This window comes from Phyllobates terribilis, unplaced genomic scaffold (assembly GCF_046119375.1).
Source record: "Phyllobates terribilis strain yellow unplaced genomic scaffold, ASM4611937v1 Scaffold_5__5_contigs__length_657084704, whole genome shotgun sequence".
Lineage (NCBI taxonomy): Eukaryota > Metazoa > Chordata > Amphibia > Anura > Dendrobatidae > Phyllobates > Phyllobates terribilis.
Genome location: NW_027362765.1, coordinates 566,980,130 through 566,989,847, shown reverse-complemented (window position 1 = coordinate 566,989,847; position 9,718 = coordinate 566,980,130).

Genomic DNA, 9,718 nt, shown 5'->3' with positions numbered 1-9,718 from the left:
TGGGAACAATAAAATCTGCACTATAATATAGTGCTCCTTCCCTTTTGACCTTTGCACTATGCCTCAAAAGTAGTTCATAATTACATGTAGGGTATTGGCGTACTCAGAAGAAATTGCACAACAATTTTACCCTTGTAAAAATAAAAAAATTGGAGCTAAAAGAAAATTTTTGTGGAAAAAAATAGATTTTTTAATTTTCATGGCTCTACGTTATAAACTTCTGTGAAGCACAGGGGTTCAAAGCGTTTACCACATATCTAGATAAGTTCCTTGAGGGGTCTAGTTTCCAAAATGGGTCACTTGTGGGGGGTTTCCGCTGTTTAGGCACATCAGGGGCTCTCCAAATGCGACATGGCGTCCGCTCTCAATTCCAGCCAATTTTGCGTTCAAATAGTCAAACAGTGCTCCTTCCCTTCCGAGCCCTGCCGTGCGCCCAAACAGTGTTTTTCCCCTACATATGGGGTATTATGGCACAACAACTTTTTCAGTCAATTTTCTCCTGTTATCCTTGTGAAAACAAAAAATTTGGGCTAAAACTTCATTTTTGTGGAAAAAACTTCTGTGAACCACCTGGGGGTTCAAAGTGCTCACCACACATATAGATAAGTTCCCTGAGGGGTCTAGTTTCCAAAATGGGGTCACTTATGGGGGTTCTCTACTGTTTAGGAACATCAGGGGCTCTCTAAATTCGACATGGTGTCCACTCTCAATTCCAGCCAATTTTGAGTTCAATAAGTCTAATGGTGCTCCTTCCCTTCCACACCCTGCCGTGTGCTCAAACAGTGGTTTTCCCCCACATATGGGATATCAGTGAACTTAAGAAAAATTGCACAACAACTTTTGGGGTGCATTTTCTCCTGTTATCCTTATGAAAATAAAGAAATTGGGGCTAAAAGTTAATTTTTGTGGAAAAAATTTGATTTTTTTATTTTCACGGTTCTACGTTATAATCTTCTGTGAAGCACCCGGGGGGTCAAAGTGCTCACCCCACATCTAGATACGTTTATTGAGGGGTCTAGTTTCCAAAATGGGGTCACTTGTGGGGGGTTTCCACTGTTTAGCCACATCAGGGGCTCTCCAAATGTAACATGGCATCCGCTAATTATTCCAACAAATTTTGAATTCAAAAAGTCAAATGGCGCTCCTTCCCTTCCGAGCCCTGCCATGTGCCCAAACAGTGGTTTTCCGCCACATATTGGGTACCGGCATGCTCAGGAGAAATTGTACAATACATTTGGGGTCCATTTTTATCTGTTACCCTTGTGAAAATAATAAAAATTTGTTCTAAATTAAATTTTCGGTGAAAAAAAGTTAAATGATAATTTTTCTCTTCCTCATTGCTTCAGTTCCTGTGAAGCACCTGAAGGGTTAATAAACTTCTTGAATGTGATTTTGAGCTCCTTGAGGGATGCAGTTTTTAGAATGGAGTCACTCTTGAGTATTTTCTGTCATAAAGGCCCCTCAAAGTCACTTCAAATGCGATGTGGTCCCTAAAAAATGGTTTTGTAAATTTTATTGGAAAAATTAGAAAACGCTGGTCAACTTTTAACCCTTATAACTTCTTAACAAAAAAAAATTTTGGTTCCAAAATTGTGCTGACATAAAGTAGACATGTGTGAAATGTTATTTATTAACTATTTTGTGTGACATATCTCTCTGATTTAAGGGCTTAACAATTCTAAGTTTGAAAATTGCTAAATTTTCAAAATTTTCTGCAAATTTCCATTTTTTTAACAAATAAACGCAAGTCATATTGAATAAATGTTACCACTATCATGAAGTACAATATGTCACGAAAAAACGGTTTCAAAATCAGTGGGATCCGTTTAAGCGTACTAGAGTTATTACCTCATAAAGTGACAGTGGTCAGATTTAAAAAAAAAAAACCTGGTCATTAACCTACAAAGTGGCTTGGTCCTTGAGGGGATAATGGGGAGGAAAATGGTCTTTCTGTATTTTGGGTAAGGAGTAAAAAATGGGAATGATGGGGTATTATACAAAAAATCTTCAGATAAAAAACTAGACCTCCCAACGCTAAACCTTCCAAAAGAAGTTGTGTCATTTTTTTCTTGAAAACTAGTAGTAGGATGACCTAATTTACAATAAATGTCACCATTTTCCAAAAGTCCTGCATTTAGGACAACTGCCCTACCTTTATCCACTCTGATCCTTGTTTGACTTGAAATCTTTCAAATCTTGTCGTTCATTCTTCATAAGATTATTGGCTGACCTAATAGGTTGACTTTGAATTTGTTGTTTTAACATAAGACGATCATCTTCCACAATTTTCTGAAAAGTGCCCAGTATGGGGGAGGGGGGGGGGGGCAAGAATTAGGATAATAAGGATTTTTTGTCACAAACATCGCATTAAAATCTTACTCTTCCATTTAGAATATTTACATCATTCTAGCCTTTTTTTACCTGTTATGTCTCTTGCTTGTAGCAAAAACGGAAGAATCTGATGCTGGATATTCGATTTTCTCCTTTGCTGCACTACAGGCTTCCGTGCACCGGATCTTCTTTTGGGTGAGCTGATTTATCCTCTTTTTGTCTGATGATATATTGTGCTGTCTTGGTCCCTAACATTTAAGCCAGTAATTGTTGACAGCTATTTATTGAAACACCTCTTGGGGATTTTATATATATATATATATATATATTATAATGTCGCAACATCCATGCACAACACCACCTGTGTGCATAGATACTGATTTATCAGATATTGATGAGGATTATACTTCAAGAATGAATAAAGCAGCCAGATATTTTCAATGTTGAAACCAGAATGCACACTCAGTTAGTGAATTGGAAAACCTTATGAAATCACGTGAGAATCTTATAATTAAGAAGCTCAGGACAATGTGGGATAGTACCACCCTATGCTCATATGTCAATAATTAGGAAAACAGCCACCACAATTTATTCAGAAGATTTTAACAACCAGTGGAATGGCATTTTGGATGAATGTTACTTTCATAACGATTATCAATATTAATTATCAAACATGAGGAAGAGACAATAGTAACTATTAAATCGGACATCCAACAACTTAAGATTTCCGTTAAGGAATACACATCTTTGAAACAATATGAAGATTGGAATGCTGCTATTAAACATAAAATCTCAAGATTAGAAAAACTAATTATAGCCACTAAAAAGGTTAAATTTGAAAGAGACTATATGGATTACACACGTAATATTTGGAAAAAAACAATGCGAAAAAAATGAATTTCATGTCTAAATCAATTCTGAAAAAAGGGAGTAAAAGACGCCCATTCTTTTCAGACGATGAAGTCAGTGTCACAGATACTGATATGTCATATGATTATACAGGTGAAACTACTTGGGACATTGTCTCCGATTCTTCATTTGACAACCATCATCAAAACATCACAGGGAGGAATAGTTATCAAAGCACAAGCCACTTTAAGAATAATGTAAAAGACATCTTCTATCCGTCAAAAAACGCAAGAGGCACAGGAGGAGGGGAGGAAGAAAACACAAAAGGATATCCGCAAAGAGTAAAAAGAATGATCAAAACACAGAAATCAACTTATCCAGTTACATTCTAGTGGATACACAGATTGATGTTATTTCCAGGGGACTGACATTTTCTCCCACAAACGAATTTGACTTTTATAACACAATATTGAATGTTAATAAATTCGTTCAAAGTTTAACTTTACGTTGCCATTTCCAAGATTCTATTAAAACTTCACAATCAGAAATGCTACAGAACAATGAAGGAACCGACATCTTACATCAATAAGATTGATTCTTTTCAAGAACAGCGTTCACTCTACGAACTGAGAATCCTATTGCCAGGTCAGTTTTACCATATAGCAAACATGGTAAATAAAAAAATTCCAAACAATTGTGGAGTTGCACTTTTTTTGCAATTTCAAAGCATTTTGATTTTTTTTACCGCTTTCCAGTGCATCACATGATAAAATGATTGGTGTCGCTCAAAAGTAGAACTTGTTCGGCAAAAAAAAAAAGCCCTCAAACAGTTATGTGAATGGAAAAATAAAAAAGTTATGACTCTTGGGAGAAGGAGAGGAAAAAGATTAAAACGAGAAAAAAACGGAAAATTGCCCGGTTATGAAAGGGTTAATATTCAGAGAGCCTCTTTTTTTCAGGTCATTGATATATAGCATTCCTTGCCACATTTGCACAATTTCTTTAAACATTTTCATCATCTGAAGAAAGTAAAAAAAAAAGTTTACACAAGAGCTGCAGCTATGCATAACAGGAATATATATTTGTCAAACAAAGAATCACAAAATGAAAATAAAAATGTGTATTTTCTGAATTTTATTGCATTCTGAGTTTTCCAGATGGCTTAAACTCGCCAAGGAATTTGTCCCGCGATGTCTCCTTCTGTTCGAGAATTGTTATTCTTTACAAACACTTGTTTTTCTGGACTAAGTCCAGTTTTTCTAATTAGTCCTTCCAACTTCTGTGGGATTTCTCATGCTGGTGTATTTAACTAGGAGCATCTTTTAATTGACACTTTCTGTTTGCTATGCTGATCAGGTACATATTTTGCATCTTAAACAGGAGAGGTTAAAGACTGTGAAATAAGACTTATTTATCTTGGTTAATACTTGCTAGATCTAAGCTGTGCTGATGTGCATTTAATCATGCAAAACACCATTGGCTAAGGTCATCGGTGTGAATAGTCTATATTATATTTCCACAATCATTAGTCATATTCCATTTACAAACTAGGGCGCGAAAATCATTTTACGGGTTATGAAAGTGTCCTCTTGACACCCAGCTTTCCTCTGCGGCTGATGGTAGGAACATCATTCTTTAGAATTTGACAATTCCTTTTTTATTTCCCCTTAAAATGTATAGATTACTGCAGTACTGATTGGACGGTGTTTGGGTCGATAAACAATTTTCTTCTTTTAGGAAAAAATAACACTGTAGTCAAATGTTGGCTGGAAGACTAAAGGAAAATATGACGTGTAGTCTTTGCTTTATTGGTGGCACTTTTCTCTTTACACATGTTACCAGTTTTTTGTCTTTTGACATAATCTAGGTGTTCCCACTTGGAGAATTTTTTCTTCCATAGGCCTCTTTTGTTTTTTTCCCTATAAAAAAAAAAGGCTTTTGCTAATGAGAGATGTGGTTTTGTTCCATTTTTAACACTATGAATTGTGATTCTACTAGTAATCATGGTATTACATGAGCAATGAATTACATGACTTCTAGTGCTAAAAACGCAATTTAAATCTGAAAAAAATGCAGGTACTAAAAGAAATTAATTAAAAAGAAGTGCACTAAAAACTTCAAAATGCTAGCAGACAAATAGAGTGTGAAGATATCCTTAACGTGTGTGTAAGGACATGATCCACTGACATTTGTATCATTTTTACAAATATATAGTTAGTTTCAGTTAGGAAGAGATGAAAATTAAGTGCAAGTTCTGAAGATCTGTGTGTTTCAATATGTTCAATGCAAATCTGCCTTGGGTTGCTGTCTGAATAATTTGAGCTTCAATGAGCAATGTACTGCCAAAAATACTGCCAAGCAACCAAGTCAAACATAACCATAATACACTCTACCTAATGACTGCACCCAGGGCATTGCTACCGATAAATTCAAAAGAAGTTAGGACCTCGGAGGTGGTCATCCGGCATATCAAAATTAAGGCTGCGTGCCCACTATGCGTTTTTCAAGCGTTTTTGCTGCGGAATTTCCACAGCGAAAACGCTTAAAAAACACTTGGTAATACGTGCCCCAATTATCATTGCGGAAAAATACGCAGCATGTCCATTAATTTTGCAGACACGCAGCGTAATTGCCGCCATTGACTTGCATTGAAACGCTTAATATCCGCATCACTACATGTGCACATGAGGATATTAAGCGATTCAATGTGCGGATGGTATCGGGGTCTAGAGAAGAGGAGACTCTCCTCCAGACCCGGGTACCATTGTACCTGTAAAAAAAGAATAAAATAACAAATAAAGTTTATACTCACCTTTCCGAAGGCTTCTCTCTGAATGCCGGCGTCGCTTGAGGACCTGCGGTGACGTCACAGTCATGTGACCGCAGGCCCTTCACCGCTCTGTCTCGCGATATGCCGGCAGCCGGGAACCAGACAGGAACGAGCACTGCAGCCACGCCGGGGCCTCGGGGGTGAGTATAGCTTTATTTGTTTTAATTTTTACGGTTCACACTGTATAAATCCATGCTGTTTGCATGGATTTATACAGTGTGACCTAGTTGTCAAGCACTTTCCAAGTGATGCTAAAATTGCCTGGAAAGCGCTTGTCAATCTGCATGCGGAAACGCATGTAGATCCGCATGTATTCTGCAGGAAAAACGCATGCACAATCTGCATGCGTTTTTTCTGCCAGGGAGATGCAGAAATGCTGCAGAAATTTTCTGCTTCATTTCTGCATCGTGGGCACATAGCCTGACAAACGCTTCTACCTGGTGGGAAAACGCATGTAAAATCCACATGTGCTTTTCCTGCCAGGGAGAAGAGGAAAAAATATGCAGCATTTCAGCATTGTGGGCACTTAGCCTAACTCCAGCACATGATCATTTCATGCTGCATGACATAGTTGTGGGGGTCAGATGCATAGAAAGGAAATGAGCAGCATAAATCATATAAAGAATTGTACACCAGAACCATAATCGTTGAAAAGTTAATCTTTTTTATTAATTATAATTAAAAAAATGTGATAAATTTAAAAACGTATAAAAAGTGGGAAACCACAAGATGGCGACACAGTCAAACAGATGGTAATACAGGTGAACAAATGAATGAAAAAGAAATATAATCTGTAATGATACCAAAAACATCCAAAAGGATTCCCTTTATAGTCTGTTGGTATGGTATTAATTAAACCTAACTTTATAATTAAATAGCATTATGTTCATCTAACTCAGCAGATATATATGCATTCCACAGTCCCATAAATATACAAAAAGGACTCAGCATATAGTCTATTAGTGTCATATAGATTGAACCTAAATATGGAGTCAAGAGACATCATATAGAGAGCCCCCACAAGTGTATATAATCAAAACATGGTTAAGGGAACAAAATGAAAGACATATTGATACCTCTAATGAAATGTGGAGTCAGCCCCGAAAACCCTGACGTACGTTTCGGAGTATTGCCTTCTTCTGGGGATACCTTGCTATGCTACCTATATGACAGAAGAGATACAACAGCATATTATAGAAGATGAAGATATTTTTGACCTGATGTCCGGATCAAACCATACAGCTTTTTTGCTTTTTTCTCCATATTTAAACCTTTTTTTTCTTGGGTTTTGTCTGTGAAATGGCCACAGTGTGAACGTGCTCTTACACTTTGCATGTACTGTATACCAGATTACAGTGGTGGCCAAAAGTATTAGCACCCCTGCAATTCTGTCAGATAATACTCAGTTTCTTCCTGAAAATGATTGCAATCACAAATTCTTTGGTATTATCTTCATTTAGTTTGTCTTCAATGAAAAAACACAAAAAGAATTGTCCTAAAGCCAAATTGGATATAATTCCACACCAAACCTAAAATAGGGGGTGGACAAAAGTATTGGCACTGTTTGAAAAATCATGTGATGCTTCTCTAATTCGTGTAATTAACAGCACCTGTAACTTACCTGTGGCACCTAACAGGTGTTGGCAATAACTAAATCACACTTGCAGCCAGTTAACATGGATTAAAGTTGCCTCAACCTCTGTCCTGTGTCCTTGTGTGTACCACATTGAGCATGGAGAAAAGAAAGAAGACCAAAGAACTGTCTGAGGACTTGAGAAACCAAATTGTGAGGAAGCATGAGCAATCTCAAGGCTACAAGTCCATCTCCAAAGACCTGAATGTTCCTGTGTCTTCCGTGCGCAGTGTCATCAAGAAGTTTAAAGCCCATGGCACTGTGGCTAACCTCCCTAGATGTGGACGGAAAAGAAAAATTGACGAGAGATTTCAACGCAAGATTGTGCGGATGGTGGATAAAGAACCTCGGCTAACATCCAAACAAGTTCAAGCTGCCCTGCAGTCCGAGGGTACAACAGTGTCAACCCGTACTATCCATCGACGTCTGAATGAAAAGGGACTGCATGGTAGGATACCCAGGAAGACCCCACTTCTTACCCCGAGACATAAAAAAGCCAGGCTGGAGTTTGCCAAAGCTTACCTGAGAAAGCCTAAAACGTTTTGGAAGAATGTTCTCTGGTCAGATGAGACAAAAGTAGAGCCTTTTGGGAAAAAGCATCAATATAGAGTGTACAGGAAAAAAAAAAGAGTCATTCAAAGAAAGGAACACGGTCCCTACAGTCAAACATGGCGGAGGTTCCCTGATGTTTTAGGGTTGCTTTGCTGCCACTGGACTGCTTGACCGTGTGCATGGCATTATGAAGTCTGAAGACTACCAACAAATTTTGCAGCATAATGTAGGGCCCAGTGTGAGAAAGCTGGGTCTCCCTCAGAGGTCATGGGTCTTCCAGCAGGACAATGACCCAAAACACATTTCCAAAAGCACTATAAAATGGTTTGAGAGAAAGCACTGGAGACTTCTAAGGTGGCCAGCAATGAGTCCAGACCTGAATCCCATAGAACACCTGTGGAGAGATCTCAAAATGGCAGTTTGGAGAAGGCACCCTTCAAATATCAGAGACCTGGAGCAGTTTGCCAAAGAAGAATGGTCTACAATTCCAGCAGAGCATTGTAAGAAACTCATTGATGGTTACCGGAAGCGGTTGTTCGCAGTTATTTTGGCTAAAGGTTGCGCAACCAAGTATTAGGCTGAGGGTGCCAATACTTTTGTCTGGCCCATTTTTGGAGTTTTGTGTGAAATGATCAATGATTTGATTTTTGCTTCATTCTCTTTTGTGTTTTTTCCTTGCAAGCAAATTAAATGAAGATAATAATACCAAAGAATTTGTGATTGCAATCATTTTCAGGAAGAAACTGAGTATTATCTGACAGAATTGCAGGGGTGCCAATACTTTTGTCCACCACTGTATAGTTGGGGTCATTTATTTGGTTTTGCAATAATCTCTTGTAATTTCTGCAAACAGGGTGAGTGGCCCACCCTTTCTTAGCAAAGTATTTCATGTGTATAGCTTCCCATGGATGGGTGTCTCAGTTGGGGGTCTTGTCCTGCTCTTGATGTCATATGACACATAGTAAGGTTTTAATACTTGACAGGTTAGGACCATCTTCATGGGTACACCTGGTGGGATAGCTTTTATGCTTTTTTGACCTCCTGTCCAGTTCAAACCATGCAGATTTTTTGTTTTCTTCCCACATTTAAGCAGCAAGACCCTCTATTGTGATCTATATGATACATTCTTCTTTTAAAAATACCCCTTAGCCATTGTTTAGCAATTTTATGTATGTGCTGGGTCTACCCTTAACTGCATGCATTATTAGGGAATATAGACATCATAGAGTTGGTCTCCATAAGAAAAAGCAGATACAGTTTTCGAGGGCTTGAGCTGTCCATTGTGGATGGAGGGATAATCATTCATCTGAATGGCCTTGGCATCCTCTTAAAAAAAAATCAGCTATTTGTTAAGGGTGTTAAGAGTGAGACCGGGGGCCAGGAACTAATCACCCAAGTGGCTAAAGTATTTAAATTTGATAGCTACAAATGTTATTTTTATATCAATTGTTTCCAAGACCAGTTGGCTTTTTTGTGCCATTTTTATCAACATATTGAAAGCTTATTAGATTAAAAAATTAAAG